This window comes from Dermacentor variabilis, chromosome 10 (genome assembly GCF_050947875.1).
Source record: "Dermacentor variabilis isolate Ectoservices chromosome 10, ASM5094787v1, whole genome shotgun sequence".
Lineage (NCBI taxonomy): Eukaryota > Metazoa > Arthropoda > Arachnida > Ixodida > Ixodidae > Dermacentor > Dermacentor variabilis.
Genome location: NC_134577.1, coordinates 124767201 through 124783728, shown reverse-complemented (window position 1 = coordinate 124783728; position 16528 = coordinate 124767201). Strand labels below are relative to the sequence as shown.

Genomic DNA, 16528 nt, shown 5'->3' with positions numbered 1-16528 from the left:
GTTTGCATGTTTCCTCCTAGTGGCATTGTTTTCTACACCGCTTATTCTTCGTGTCAGTGTTGTCATGTTGCACTTGGGTTCTGCCTCCAACATGTACACAGCATACATACAGATTTGTGTTCGAGAAACAACAAGCCACTTGAATCTGAAAAAACCTGTGTTTATTCTGCTTTACTAAAAAAGCAGGGTGTGAGACCGGGCTAGTTGGTATTCCATGCTGAAGTGACCAGCACAAGAGTGAACGCGGGACACTAAAAAGGTGACAAGAACAGGTGCGAACTTCCAATTGGTGTTTATTATGAAAAGGCATGTATATATACTCTTGTGCACTTGATCATAATCAGTTACAAGAGCGCACTAAGGCCGCCCCAAGGCCTAAGGCGGCCTCCCACATACAGACCCCAGGTATGCAAATTTTTTAATGTCAACGCTAGGGATAATTTGCTAATGCAGTTGCCTTATGCGTTATCTGCCCCCTCAATGATGGGCCTAGTGCTTTCTTGCGCGTTGCTTGCTATGATTTCTGTTTTTTCAGAGTGCATGACATTTGCATGGGGAGTTTTGGATTCCAAGGAAACCCTCTCTCACTTTTGTACTTTTGTATTATGTTCGTGTAGTCTCATATTTAGGCACCTTCCCGTTTGTCCCACGTAACGCTGCCCACAGAAAAGAGGTGTGCTATTCACTACTCCCCCTGAGCATTTCGACGAAACCTTTTCTGTGAGCAATGTTGCATGAAATTGATTCTCTGCTGACAGGGCTGGTTTTGGCACATAACTGAGATAACTTGTTGGGTGCGGGAAAAATGACCGAAACTCCCGCCCTTTGGCCTATTTTCTTTAGTTTATGCAAGATAGCGCGAATGTATGGGATGACTGCTAGATTCCTGCGAACAGTATCACATAGGTGCAACTAAAGAAAATAGGCCAAAGGACTGCAGTCTTGGTCATTTCTTCCGCACCCCGCAAGCTATCTAAGTTATGTGCCAAAACCAGCCCTGTCAGCAGACAATCAAAATCATGCAACATTGTGCAGAGAAAGGGTTTCATCAAATGCTCAAGAGGAATAGTGTATAGCATACCTCTTTCCTGCGGGCAGCGTTACGTGGGACAAATGGGAAGTTCCCTAAATTTGAGACTACAGGAACATAATCGGAGAGTACAAAAAGGGAAAGAAGGTTTCCTTGGAATGCATTGCTCCCAATGCAAATGTAATCGACTGTTTGAAAAAACGGAAATAATAGCAAGCAGTGTGAAAGAAAACACTAGACTCATCATTGAGGCAGCGGCTATTGCAGAATGCAACTGTGTTAGCAAGCCATCCCTATAGCACTGACTGTTAAAGAATTTGAATATCTGGGGTCTGTATGCAGGAAGCCGCCTTAGGCCTTGGTGCGCTCGTTTATTTGTGATGGCCATGTTGACTTGCACGATTGTAACAGATTATGATCAAGTGTGCAAGAGTACATATACATACCTTTTTGTAATGAACACCGGTTGGAAGTTTACGCCTGTCTTTGTCGCCTTTTTAGTGTCCCGCGTCCACTCTTGCGCAAGTCCTTTCCGCATAGACACTAGAAATTGGCTGACTAGAGGAAGGATTGGTTGAGACTTGGAATGACTGGCTGCTTGCAGAGGCCTTCGGCTTTGCCTGAAAAGAAAGAAACACCAATCAATTAAGGCTGTTCAATTATTTACCATCATCATCACTATTGTTACTCAGATAAACAATGATTTCGTATTCACAACTGTCACTACAAGTGCTCTTGTCAAAAGAAATGGTTCAGACTCAGCCATGTTGGTATATATTCATTCGTAGCCTTATAGCATAAAAAGCTTCAGATAGAAAGGACCCAAGTCAATTGATGGTTTGCCTGGAACAGCCAAAGATGTCACGTGCACATTATGACATTCGGAGATTACTTCTCCCATATTTAGGTAGAGCTGCCATGGCCACATACTGCAGACCATAGCTTTCAACTTTCACTGCTCTATTGCTCCATTAAACAACCTTGCAGATTTTACTGTTTCCCAAAACAATGAAGCACTTTTGAAACAAGCGCAAACCATGCATGTTGTTTACTTCCGACCCAGAACAAGCAAGCCAAAGATATTGTCCAGCTGACAGGCTGGTAGAATAGCAACAATACAAAAAAACCATGCTTGCACCACAACTGTGTCACAACAGCCGTCAGCCCCTTTCGGATATGGTTTGTGTCACGGAAGAAGTATCAATGTGGAATATTCTTTTTTTTCAAGCAGTGAAAATTGAAAGTTACGGTTGTGAATGCATCAACATACCCTTCCCATCTTCATAAAAAGTTATAATATTGCACTGTGTTCACTGAAAAATTTGCCCTTTTTGTAAAGAAGCCTGCAATTATGCCTGGACCCCATACATGGCTCTGGCAGGCAGTACTGTTTATTCTGTCCGTTTCTTGACTTGCAATTCCATAACGAAACAAATAATGCAACATATTTTTTCAGATTGCATTGCTTCATGTGAATGTGCTTAATTCGGGAAATTTCTGAAATGAATAAAGCCTCTCCTAAAAAATTTTAAAGTAGAGTAATTCATTAACATGCCTAAACATGAGCACTTCCCGTAGATTTTGAGAGCCAATGAGGACAGAGCTATTTGTTCAAATTTCTATGACTCATGGCAACAGGATGGCCAAATTCCGTGCTGTTAGTAAATGCAAAGAAAAAAAACTTTGGTCAATTTATGCAATGTTTTTTTTCCAAAATTTTTCTTCTTTATACCGTAGTGGGGATACTCTGTGGTAATTAGTTGGAATTAATGCTATTGGCCTGCAGTCTGGTACAAAATATTTTTAAAGCCGCAGCGACAACACTATTTCCTGCGGATCTATCCAAAATGCAGATTCGGTAAAATACAGGGAGAATGCTTCTAACTAAACAGGTAATTCTATATTGCTTTTTGCAGAGACACCTTTTTTTTTTCTTGGAAAACTAAGGTTAATTTCATTGTTGCCAGGCTCGGGCAGCAAAATAAATTTTTAAATCAAAATTAAAAGTGATGGCCAGGCATGTCCAGTTGAATTTATCTGAACATGCCCTACTGTCGGCAGTACACATGTTGCCACTTTTTTAAAGGCCTGCAAGAAGGCACCAGTTACATTTTCTAGGGCAAGAAGGCAATGAAGTATGTTACTTAAGGCAATTAGTCACAGGAGTCCTGGATGAGTAGAAGAACATTTAAAGACTATAAATTGTTTAGAAGACTTAAGTCACATAAAAGTACCATCATTGCATTGTGCTAAAACTAACCTAAGAGACTGAAACCTGACATGATAAAAATGGAGCTTGAGAATGAAGGCTTGCTCAACAAGCAACAGAACGACAAAAAATGATATGCATGATAAATTTAAAAAAAACACGCTGTTGAGGACGGTAAAGAACTAGGCACCATGACGAAATTTGTAAATATGCAAGCATAGGATGGAGTCAGTTGGCGCAAGCGATATATATTTACAGATTACTAGGAAAGGCCTTCGTCCCGCAGTGGACATAATGTATGTGAGAGCACTGTGCCCCTTCGATTATGCAGTCCCAGACTGTCCGCAAACCACCTGCGGCTTCTGGTCTGGCTTGCATTGACAGAAGGGCGCATCTCAGTCATGTGATCCCGCTGCCTGGGACTGTCCAAGGTTTTGTTTGAAAGCACCGTGATTGGAAGTCGCTCTCCTGGCTGCTGTTGTCTGCTATTAGCTGCTTAAATTATGGGGTTTTACGTGCCAAATCCACTTTCTGATTACGAGGCAAGCCGTAGTTGAGGACTCCGGAAATTTCGACCACCTGGGGTTCATTAACGTGCACCTAGATCTAAGTACATGGGTGCTTTCATATTTTGCCCCCATTGATATGCGGCCACCGTGGACGGGATTCAATCCCGTGACCTCGTGCTTTTAGCTACTTGTAGATAGCGCCCTACCCAGCAAATTCAGTAGCGTGGTCATCAAAATGGTGCAGTCTCAGAGGCCATGTCGCCGACACAACCATAATGCTTGCATAATGGAATCGCAGCCTGAGCAAGTTTACATCGTGCTCTCGCTCTTCGGGCCCCTTAACCGCTGTATTTAAGCCAGCTCATTCATTTCCTGTAAAATTTAAGCGTCATTGCCACACAAAAATAAGCAAAAACACGGTTGTGCCACATCACTGTTCACCCACAAAGCACAGGCCGATATCCTCAAAGCTCGTGAAACCGTCTACTAAAGGCCTGACGTGTGTCTAGGACAGAGCGCGTCTACACTGTCTACTAATCCTGCACATCCAAAAGCAAAATTCCGAATTTGGGTAACAGAAGGAATCAGCACACATGTCAACAGCAATCTGTGAAGCTCTGATTATACAGGTTGTCCCACGTAACTTGAGCCAAACAATAAAAATATGCAAATGTGACGTAGCTCGACAGAACCAAGGTAATGTTGTTTGCCGTCACTTGGAGATACTTAGATATTTTTTCATTCCACCACAATAAATATTTCATCTTCGTTAATTAATCAACTTTTCAAATATTATAATTAGATTAGAAGTGTCCATGAGAAAATTGTAGAGCAACATGAAAAGCTCCCCATACAGCTTTCTGTTGTTTGAGACATGCTGCGTAGAAGTGTTTTTTCGAGAAAGAAGCTCGCGAATACACAAAAAGTGCTGCGAATGGACAGTCACGCAACAATTTAGTGTGTATTTGCAGGCTTCTTTCACGCTAGGAAAAACACTTTTATGTAGCATGTATTAATCATAATATTTGGGAAGTTGATTAATTACCGAATACTAATGATTTAATCTGGCAAAATGAAAAAAAAAAATGAGTATGTCGAAGCGAGGGCAAACAACATTACCTTGGTTCTGTCCAGTTACGTGGCATTTGCATATCTTCAATGTTTGGCTCAAGTTACGTGAAACACCCTGTATGCCACGCCAGCTACCAGCATTAAATATCTACATGCAATATGATATGTTTCCTCGTCCATCAGTTTCACTCATCTGAACAGCGAAATCTACCTGTTTACTATGCATATAGCAATGAGCATGACAGATGTCACGAAACACATCAAGAAAAGCAAGCATTTGCGCCTGATCACTGTGTTTTGCCTTAAAAAACACAAGGACTAAGGTTGCAGCAATTAGACCACTCATGAAAACCTCGCATTATGGCACACAAAGCATCGATTTAACAGAAGCGATAACTGAGTGCATGATATTTGCTGTCTGGAACGCGCAAAGTGCACATAAACACACAGCCTCTTTTAAAACATAGCGTCAAGCCCGCATGCATCTTTTTAAGACAGCCGCTGTCTGGTAGCTACTTGCATATGTCTGAACAAATATCTGCTGACAGCTCTGAGAGTCCGCAGAGTCTGTGACTTCTGGTAAAATGAATGCGATACTGGCTGCTCTCGGACTGGTGGATGGGGCTTCCGAAGCCGATTGAGAAAATCGAATGCGGGACAGCAGTGCTAAGCAGTCCAGGACTGTCAAGGACTGATAATCGAAGAGGCCCACTAATGCTTTGTGTTGCTATCCTATTAATCTCTTCATACTGATCAGCTCAAGCTGCATGGCAAAGTCTCTTGTTAGTGCTCTGAAGACAAGCCTCTGGCCCAAACATTGGCTATAGAGACGACCATCGTTCGACAACTGTTGATCTGTTCATAGAAGTGAGAATTCCGCGACAAACTTTTCAATGAAGTAAGCAATATGATGATGAACTTGTTTCACAAAACTTCATAAGTACACCTGACCTTTGACTCATTTTTGCATGTAAGTAAATATTATGAAATTGTCGCTGTGAACAGTTGTCCCCGACTGCTGTACACTTGTGATAAAAAATTAACCGTATTTGAAAGTTTGTATAATTAGCCAAGAGAGCCGCACTTGCTGGATGGCTCATCATTTAATTTGGAAAAAAATTCAGCAGTGAGCAGCAATTGTATAACTAATGACCTTGAACATCTTTTATAATTATTAATTTGTAAACACCTGTTGTCGAACAGCCCACCTACTGAAGTTTTGAACACATTGTACACAATTATAGCACATACTACGCGAAATAAGATCTGTAATAGACATTACCAAATACAATATTAGTGTGGCGGCAAGTCAAATGGCTCCTTGCAATGCTTGCGTCCTTCCTGGGAGAACAAAAAACGACATTAGGCTTACACTGACAGCACCAAACCACATAATTTAAGTTGTAAACAAGTGCCCCAGAACATAGGAAGTTCTAATTAGATATGGTCAACCTGCTTGACCATGTCACAGACATTGAATGACAGAATGTACTTTTATGGAGCCTCAACTCTACGAAATACATGCTAATACAAACATGCTAGTACACAGAATCAAATTGGATGCATGAAAATTCTCAGTAAACCTTTATTTCCTAGCAACCACAAGTTGCTCTTTGTGAAGTGCAACAAGTGAGTGTCTAACCTACACTAAGAAGGTGGAAAATTCGGGATCCTTTTTGGTGAATAACTAACCATATCTCTACCGGTACCCAGCAATACAAAGGTGAATTGTAAGTATTATATTGATTAACGAAACAGTTCAGTGCTACCAAGCAAGTACAATAAATTATTTCGAATTCATCTTCATGTCAGGCTAATCAAGTTAATTTTCTTTAGATAACATGAGAGAATGGTTGGAAAAAAATACTGGAATCTGTCAACAATGTTGAAGCAATTTTATGATGGCCTGCAGTTGTTGAAATAAGACCTGGGGCAGGGGGAGAAAAGACAAAGAAGTGTGATAAAACAAAATGGGGTCTGTGCTGTGCAGCTACTAAATGCAGTTTTATTAAATTATGATGTGCAAAACAGCAGATGTAAGAGATGCGAGACCCTCAGGTGGTATTTTGCAATGTTTTTACGGGAAATTGTTTCAAGGAGCATGACTCCTTAACCCTTCAAGGGTCAATGACGTATATTTACGGCACTGTTTGTAGGTTTAAAAAGCGCGACAATTTCCTAACCTTTTCTTTTCTGTCATGTGCTGCCATCATGTGGAAATACAGGGAATTTCTTTTGCACGCCTCGCTCTCTCAGTTTTCGTTGCATGGTTTGTTTTAGCGCTAGTTCGCTCCTGTGCGTCTATGTACTACCGCTTGCGCATTGGCGTGCGCGTGGGCGGGTGGCGGTTTGGGTTTTGTTTTCGCAGGCCGTTTCGGCTTCTTGCGCTTGCAAAACTGATGGCTATCTCGTTACTAATCGCTCAAAAGGCTACTGCTTGTTTCTCGCTCATTTAGTGCTCGCAGGGGTGCGCATAGGAAGGATGCTGCCGTGCATGCGCTTCTGTTGCTCCTTTTCTTTCTTTTTTTTTTTTTTGAGACTCGCGAAAACTAATTGCATCTGGTTGGCGATAAGATGAAGATTAGTGGAAGTTTGTCACACGTTTTGCTTTTTTGATGGGCACACAACCGCACAGTTTTCTTGAGTGCATGCACCTACACAGTTTGATTACACTATGGATGTACTATCATAAGCAATATGAAAGGGAACACAGGAACGCGTGGCAAACAGCCTTGAAACAGACTCTGAGCGATACGCGGATGGTGCTGTGAAAAACGAAGGGGGAAAGGGGAGTGCTCTTCCACTAACTGTTGGCACTCCCACCACGCTGGCATTTCTACAAAGGAGCAGCTTACGTCATGGATCGTCCGACAGCCGATAAGACGGTGATCGTCACCAGTGACTTACACCGATTCACTTTCTTTCATTCTCTTTTTTTGTTCGTGCAACCGCTTGATAGTACTCCGAGAAAAAGTTTGCCCTGTATTTCAAACCGATTCTTTATTTGAATCGACGCACTCGGTTGTCAGTGGCGCCTTGAACAGCGGCGACGCTCAAACCAATGACGACAGAGGAATAGAATAAAGAGAAATTAAAAAAAAAAAAGAACATTGACAAACTGTCTCTCGTGCGACTGTTGCACGAAGTTCGTTCAGAAAAAATTCACGTCGCACACTGCAGTGGCCCACGCAGAGCAGTCAACTCTGAATTTGCAGCCTCAAGATGCCTCGAGTGCCTCTTAAAGAGCGGGAAGATATAATAGAAATGTCTAAAAGAGGTTATACGCAGCGCAATATTGCTCTCGTGACAAGCCGCCCATTGAAAACGGTCAACCGGATTATCCAGGCTTACCGAGATGAAGGACGCATAAACGATGCGCCGCACCGCACACCACCTCGATCAACAACGAACGACCAAGACCTTTGCATCGTGGCTGCCGTCAGCGACAAGCCATTTCAAAGTGCAAAAGACATTCGAGGTGCTCTTGGCTTGAACAACTTGAGCGACAGCACGGTACGACGAAGGCTTAGAGAAGCAGGACTGCAAAGCCGCATCGCCGCACAGAAACCTCTGCTCACCGCAGCCAACGAAGCGGCTCGCCTAAGGTTCGCTACTGAACACCGCAGCTGGAGTGAGAGTGGGTAGAAGTATGTAGTTTTCTCTGATGAGTCCACGTTCTCGAGCCGCTGGGATCAACGAAAGAGAGTGTGGTGGACCGCAAACACACGCTTTAGTCCACAGAATATCCAGGAGGTAGCCGCCAGTGGACGCGTGTCTGTGAACGTCTGGGGGGGCGATTTCCCACGCAGGCCTCGGCCCACTGGTGAGAATTGATGGGAGGTTCACCAGTGCTGCGTATTGCACTCTGCTCGAGCACCAGATGATCCCCTATGTGTTGAACAGGCTGCACCTGGATGGGTGTTATTTTTTCCAACGGGACTTGTCTCCCGTTCACACATCGAAGGACGTGGCGCGCCTTTTGGAAGAGCGAGGGGTAATGCAACTTCAGTGGTGTGCGAAGGGTGCCGACATGAACATTATAGAGCACGTTTGGGGCCGTATGAAAGTGAACCTTTCGAAGAGCTCACTAGAATTGGCGAACTCCGACCAACTATGGGAAGCAATAGAACATGAGTGGAAGCCCGCCTTCAGCGTGATACCGCACTCATCGAGGCTCTCTACGCATCTTTGCCTCAAAGAATAGAGGCCATCGTTAAGTCGACGGTGGCATGACGCGTTATTAGGCCACCAACGAACAAAGCAAAGGACGAGGATAAGCTGCGATAACGCTATTGCCTTATTTCATTTGCTTCAATATCTTTTTAATATTCGGCAAGCGCCAATAAACTTATTTTGAACTTACCCTTAAAGACAATTTTTTCCCGGTTTAGAAGATTTACCATAAATCAATATCGAAGTCCGGAACAGTGCTAACTTTTGTAATGATTCGACGCAAAAGGTTACCAGTGATGCAATATCGAACAGTGTTATCACTGTCTGCTGGCGATGTGAAATTCCGCACTTTGCAGACGCATGGCGGGAGTGCGAACAGTTGTTAGAACAGCGTCCCCCTTTCCACTTTGTTTCCAACGGTGGCCGCTGCGTATCACCCATACAGCTGGGTCTGAGGGTGTTTTCTACGCGTTCCTGTTTTCCCTTAGATATTGCTCATAATAGTACATATTAGTGTAAGAGCAGGAACATTTGAGTCTTGCACAGTATTCTCGTGTGCACATTTTCAAAGCCTTGAACTATAACAATGTAGCAAATTTTTTACTCTTATAGGTTTATTTCCTTTTTTATTATTGTTATTCATGAATAATGAGTACCATATATACCAACGCAAAATAATTTTTTTGTGGCTTTGCGGACAACCTAGAAAAATTACGGTAATTTTTTTTTGAAATAAGTCCCTAAGAATTGGAATCTGCAATAAAAAAATCGACCCTGGGCGGTCAAATATGGCGAAAAAGATCGACCCTCAGAGGGTTAATTATATTCATGTAATCTTTAGAAACGGATGGCATAAAGGACATACTTGTTGACAGTTTTATAGCGAGTCATGAACACGATGCACGCGGGAGTTAAAGAAGCATCTTTAAAGAATGCTCTAGAAACTTGCAAAAAGCAAGTTTCTATAACCTCTCACAACACCGAGCTTCACCTACAAGTGTTGTAACATTTCCTTGCAACGTGCAGCACTGTTTTCACAGACATAGTTTGAATCACTGTGTCACAAGCTCTGGAAACAAAAGTGCATACATAAGTGCTAAACAAGCACATATGATGCCCTACCCCTACTGCACAGACACATTTATCTACACTAACACATGTAGATGGATTATGTCATCCATTTGGTAGCTTCTGATCATGTTCCAAAGCATGAATCTCATAACTGCAAATTCTATAAGAATGTGACACCGACTGATTACTTGGGGACAACACGAAAAGATGGGAGAAGGCCAAACAACACGAGCGCAGGCTAAGACTTTTGGTTAATTGCACACACATACACACACACACACACACACACACACACACACACAAACAAACAAATATTAGGCCTATTTGTCCTGCCTAGTTGCAGCTGCAGGACAGCGGGATGTTGTAAACAACCACACAGTTGAACTGCTGCATGTGCCTCTTGCTACACTTTGCGCCAAGGCCTGGTCTGATTCACCTTTTTGAACCCAGATTTTGAGACTATGGCTGACCTTCTGAACGTGATCTAACAGTGGTCACACCACTGTAGGCCAATGTTAGACCTGGGTATAGAAGTTCTCCTCGACTTGTTGAGGATGCTATTTCGTGCTTCTGTGACAGAGCTTCACAGCCGAACAGTGCGCTGATGCGAAAGGCAGAATTCCCTCCTTAAAAGAAGGGGCATAGATGCAGTGCACATGACACTCACCAAAGAAAACAATGAGGTCAAGAAATGGAAGATCACTGTCTAGTTGTAGTTTTCCAGTAGAACATGTTGTGGGGGCTACTTGGTGAAGAGCTTTCAGAAGATGAAGCGCCAACAGAGACAACACAGTAAGAAAGAACAAAGACAGCACAAGGTGCTACTTGCAACTGTTTATTGAGGTCAAAAGCAGCTGAATATATAGCCATGGGGAGAAGGGGAAGAAAAAAACAGAAGCATTGCTTGTGTGAAGGCGCACGTGCCAGAACACAGAAGATGAAGGGAATCATAAGATTAGCCAAAATCTAAAATTTATCTAAAAACATGCATTCATTTGTGTAAATATTCAGACACAGGCATGCTGACACAGGCATCCCCTCTATTCTTAATCTGCTTGGCCTCCAACAGCTCACGTGCCACAGTGTATTTGCTTTTAAGCACGATCGTTGTATCCTGAAGCCTTGCTTCACATACTTGCTTATTCTCATTCCTGCAGGCCTTGCAATGAAGTGGCAAGTTTGAGCTATAACTATTTTTCAGCGGAAGCTTGTGCTCCCACAGGTGTTCGCTGATACATCAGCCAGTTTGTCCGATACACTCTTTCCCACACTTCCACGGTATACGGCCGCTTCTTCACACTTCACAAAAGGATTTGTATGTTTAATAGAACACTCTATTTTTAGAGTCATGAGATCCAATCAGGCGGCACAAAGTAGCAAGCTTTCGGGGCGCAGCAAAAACCACAGGAATTTTATATTTTGCGGCGATGTGTTTAAGATTACGCGCCACTTCGTGAGAATACGGTATCGCCACTGGATACGGCAGAAATCCTTGCGGGCATGAGGTCGGTATACCGACCCTGCAATTAATTGTTGCAATATAAGTCTATGCACTCCAAGACTGTTAAACGTGCGATTGCCACTATGTGCCTTGAATTTACCCTTAAAGAATTGTGCTGTCATAAGGCACACAAAACCTTTGACAAACAGATTTTGAAGTTGAAGAAAGCTGGCTTTCCTTGTTTGGTTTTGAGCAAAGTTTCGGAGGCGTTGTTGAAAAAAGTGCAAAAAGAAAGAAACTGAAGCAGTGAAGAAGGTCAAACATTGGAAAAGAAAGCTAAAGCAGTGGTGATACCGTATTCTCACAAAGCAGCACATAATCTTAAACATGTCATCGTGAAATACAAAATTCCTGTGGTTTCTTCCGAGCCCCAAAAACTTGCTACTTTGTGCCGTCTGATTGGATATGATGACTAAGAAAGTAGAGTGTTCTAGTAAACACACAAACCCTTTTGTGAAGTACGGAGAAGGGGTCGTATACTGCATACCGCTGAAGTGTGGGAAGGAGTAAACCAGACAAACTGGCCAATGTATTAATGAACGCCTGCAAGAGCACCAGCTTTCACTCAAAAATGGTTATGGCTCAAACTTGCTGCTTCATTGCAAGGCATGTGAGAATGAGAATAAGCAAGTACGTGAAGCAAGGCTTCCTAATACAACAATCATGTTTAAAAGCAATGACACTGTGGCACGTGAACTTTTGGAGGCCAACCAGACTAAGAAAAGAGGGGACGCCTGTGTTGACACCCCGTCTCCGACTATTTACAGAAATGAACGCATGTTTTTAGATAAGTTTTAGATTTTGGTTAATCTTATGATTCCCTTCATATACATCTTCCATATTTTTGCACATGCGCATTCACATAATCAGTGCTTCTTTTTTTTTTCTTCCCCCTCTCCCCATGCCTATATATTCAGTGCTTTTGACCTCAATAAACAGTTGCAAGTAGCACCTTGTCCTGTCTTTGTTCTTTCTGACTGTGCTGTCTCTGTTGGCACTTCATCTATTGAAATGTAGTTTTCCCCTTTCCATGAGCTCATCTAGCACTTTAGAGAAGACAGAAAACAAATAACTCAACCCATTTAGTAGCCTTACTTCACGTCATATAGGGTAGAAAGTTTCCAATGAAGCAGAATACCTTTACTACGCTGGTTCTTACAGCAGCTAGTGTTTTACGACTAGCTGACAGTGTTCTCGGCAGTGAAAAGTCACAATTAAAGTGGTTGAGCAACTATTTAATGTCTCCTACAAAGTGCCACGCATGTTCAAGTAAGCAAAACTACTACTGAAAGGCAAGCTCCACTATCTGGGCCTGAAGATTTTCTGTGGTGAGCATCGAGCTGGAGCTATTCCCTGCACTCAAAGGTGTTTTTAACTTTTCTATTGGTGCACCTGAACACTGAAGCATGTTGTTGCTACAGGAACACCGGAGATCACATTTAACACTTGGTACCACCCCAACGTGGAGGGGAGCTTCCATAACCAAGTACAATGTTTGCTTTTAACAGTGCGTTCGCACTGCCTTTTAGCATGCATTGCCAAGAAGCATTTAATGGAGTTGAACGTAGCTGACGTCTTAGGTCAGACAACTTCGAGTAAGCCAAGGCCTATGACTGTTATGCAATCTGTACACAAAGGCAACCATCAATTCAAGCAAATTGTTCAGAGAGTTGAAACTACCTTTTTATTTTCAGTGCCAAGCAATCTGGGCACGTACAAAATGTTAACCGGACCAGGGCAACACGTGAAGTTTACATCAAAAAGTATGTGCTGGAGTTCATAGGTACTACGGTTGGTGCTGTTTACAATATCCCACTGTCCTGCAGCCGCAATTATGTAGGACAAACCGGCCGACGACTCAAGGATTATCTTACAAAACATGCACAGACCCTTGACACAACATGGGGGAGCAACATAGCTATTGATGCTGCTTTGTGCAGTTGTACACCAAATTTTTAGCAGTGAAGTATCTTCATGACACATTTTCATAGCAGACATAACTTTCAGAATAGCTCCCACTATGCTAGCGTGTCATCACTTAACCTGCCGGAGCATTCTGAATTGGGCTGCTTGGTGCATGTTTAGAAGGGAACCGAACAGGGCTACAGACAGGACAAAGGGAATATGTTGCTGTGTACAACGCTGTCACTTCATACTGGCAGTAGCACTGTTCGTTCCCTTTTAAATATTCATATCTTTTGGTCGCCTGACCACGCAACGCAGCTGCGAGCTCAGGCTATAATTTTACATTGTTACGTTGCCTTCCAATGTTGCACTTAATTACATCATCGCATACTCACCTGTTATAGTTAGCTCAACACTAGCTCACAGTGACCTTATTCGTGGCTAATCTTAGTTACCATGGAGCCCATGCATGACAGTGCTAACGATCAGTATGCAGTGTTGTTGCATACTCATTAAGCCAACACTAGAAAACCAGTTATTTTATTGGTGCGTGTTTTATCTGTTGCCTCAAATCTTTAACTCTGGCACTATAAGTGTTTTTTAAACACCACTCATATGTGCAACCAAGTCAGGTATGAAACAATATCCCTTTCAAGTCAACGTGCTCATACTGAACCAATTTGTTGCCACAGGAAAACAAATCATCAATTATCCTTTGAATGCATCTGCAAAAATTACTCGCATAGGCCTCGTCATTCCACCAACATTTGCAGTCACTGTCTATTGAGACTGCATATGCAAGACAGATATACAATAGAATGGCACAGCTTTTCAGAACAAAGAGCACCACTAGACAGACTGCTGTGGCACACTTTCTCAGGCCCGCTGGCTGAGAAACTGAGCACAAACCGGCACACAGACATCCTTCACTGGTGCAATAGCTGCAATTGAAGCAAATAATAGCAGGTATTTTCATACCGGTCGTCCACAGTAAAGCAAAAACATTTTCATATACAAATACTCTTGCACATAAGCTTGTCACCGAATTACCGATTGCTGTGGTATCGTTTGGTGTCTTCAATTGTATCGTTCAACTCATTTAAAAAAAGACTTCATGAAGCACCTTCTATTCGGCAAAACAGCAGACATTTTGCTCTACATAACTCACAACATGTATTTTAGAATAATTATTGTATTGATGCCTATATGCTGAAAATTAGTCTATGCAACTAGAGACAGTCAGTATTAGAACCAGCCTTTAACATCAGTGTTGACACATCTTTTCATTTTTTATACCAGTTTGGAACATTTGTAACTTTGGATGTCCATTACACACTTTTTGGCACCGCTATTCTGTGTCAAGGTTACGTTAAAAATTACTTATCACGTGCACTTGCTTTACAATTAAGCCGCAGATGGGCAAAATTTACGTGGCAATCCACTCCCAGATTACGTTAAATGCTGACGTATTGCGTCAGAACGTTGATAGTCAGCCTGGTAGCTGTCTGAAGTAAAAACAAAACAAAAACAAAAATTCGCGAAACATCTGGTGCCGATTGCCAGCTAGCAAAATAATCAATTTCTTCTCCAGCGACCCTTAATGGGTATCACGCGGACACTTTCAAGTGCGATCGCGCACGATTGCTCGGGCTCGATCCCAAAGTGTTCCAAGGCACCGTGTTACACCAGTGTTACGTAACACTGCAGATCGCACGAGGTTACGGCAGCAAGCACGCTACACCGTCCATTCATTGTGATGTAGGGGAATCGCATGCAACATGCTCTATGAGGTCTTCATACACAAGCAGACTTTCAATTCCAGAAGCAGCCTTTCAATTACGGATATGAACAGAGCGATTATGCACGCCAAGCACACTGCGTCCTAAGCTTAAGGAAAAATAGAATTTCGCTGTGATGCAATGCGTCGCCGAATACGGCTAACATAGCGTTACACCGCGCCGTGAGAGATTGCTAAGGGGAACAGTAACTTCACTTTATTTTGGAATGCCAACGTCAGTAAACCAGCTGCCACATACAGCCGATAACGAACTGCTACTGACGACATCGTCGCTGATGTAGCCTACGCGCCTCAATGTACTCTATATGAAATCAGCACAACAAACGCTACACCATTTATCACAGACTCGCAATGCCGCGGCTTTATCAATCCTCATGGCCAAGCGGGAATGTCGTTACAGGGCATTGACAGGGCATGCTCACACAACACAGTTCAGCCCGTCACCGGCCATCGCGGTGCATTTCGCACGCGCGACGTGCACCAACAACAAAAAAGGACACTTAAATCACTTACTTGCGTAGCAGTCCATCGTCGATTCCTTCTTATTCTCTCAGTGAAATCCCAAATGCAACAGGTATACCACCACCGCACACCGCCATTTCCAGCCGCTGTCCACTCTGTACTGTTGAGGCGGAGAAATGCAACCCGTCGTGTAGAAGCGATGAAGGGTGGTAAGCAGCGCCACCGCTGAAACCTCTTCCGTTTGTGCGTGCGTACTACGATTCGCCTATGAATAATGTTCAAACAGCGTTACCTATGGTGATATTAGGTAACTGCTGGTAAACGTGGGCGGTGTCTTTTCTTTATATTCGTTGCGTGTTGATTTTTCGCTCTTAACATGCTCAGTTGCCCTCCACATGAAATTACGGACGGTTCTCCGTATTTCAAAAACAGAGCTCACGTCCGTTTTTTTACGTAGAATTCCGCCGTTTTTCATGAAACTGAACGGTCTACGTAATTTTTACGGCAGGTTTGACCGTAAAATTACGGAAATTTTTTACAGTGCGACGTCACGTGCAGAAGCGCTGGACAAAGGGGAAGTTTCCGCATAGCGCGTAAGATGGTCGATGGCCACGATTACCCAGCGATTGCCATCTGATGTGGTTGGCAGAGGTCCATAAATGTCGATGCCTACTCGGTCAAAAGCAGGTGCTGGGCATGGCAAAGGCTGCAATGGGGCGGTTTAACGACGAGGGGGATCTTTACGGCGTTGGCAAACCAGACAGGAGCGGACATAATGATGGATGAATAGATACATCCC

At 43.1% G+C, this 16528-nt stretch overlaps 1 protein-coding gene and 1 long non-coding RNA gene across 10 annotated transcripts in view; one reads left to right on the top strand and one right to left on the bottom strand.

Annotated features, from left to right (window-relative positions):
* The window catches only part of LOC142560944 (latrophilin Cirl-like), a 521606-nt gene that overhangs the window by 433925 nt on the left and 71153 nt on the right, over positions 1-16528 (top strand). The window lies entirely within an intron of this gene.
* On the bottom strand, positions 140-15935 carry LOC142560946 (uncharacterized). The gene is made up of 3 exons (XR_012823482.1): positions 15781-15935; positions 6102-6160; positions 140-1650 (listed from the first exon to the last, which is right to left on the bottom strand). It is a non-coding gene; the product is annotated as an uncharacterized LOC142560946 (long non-coding RNA).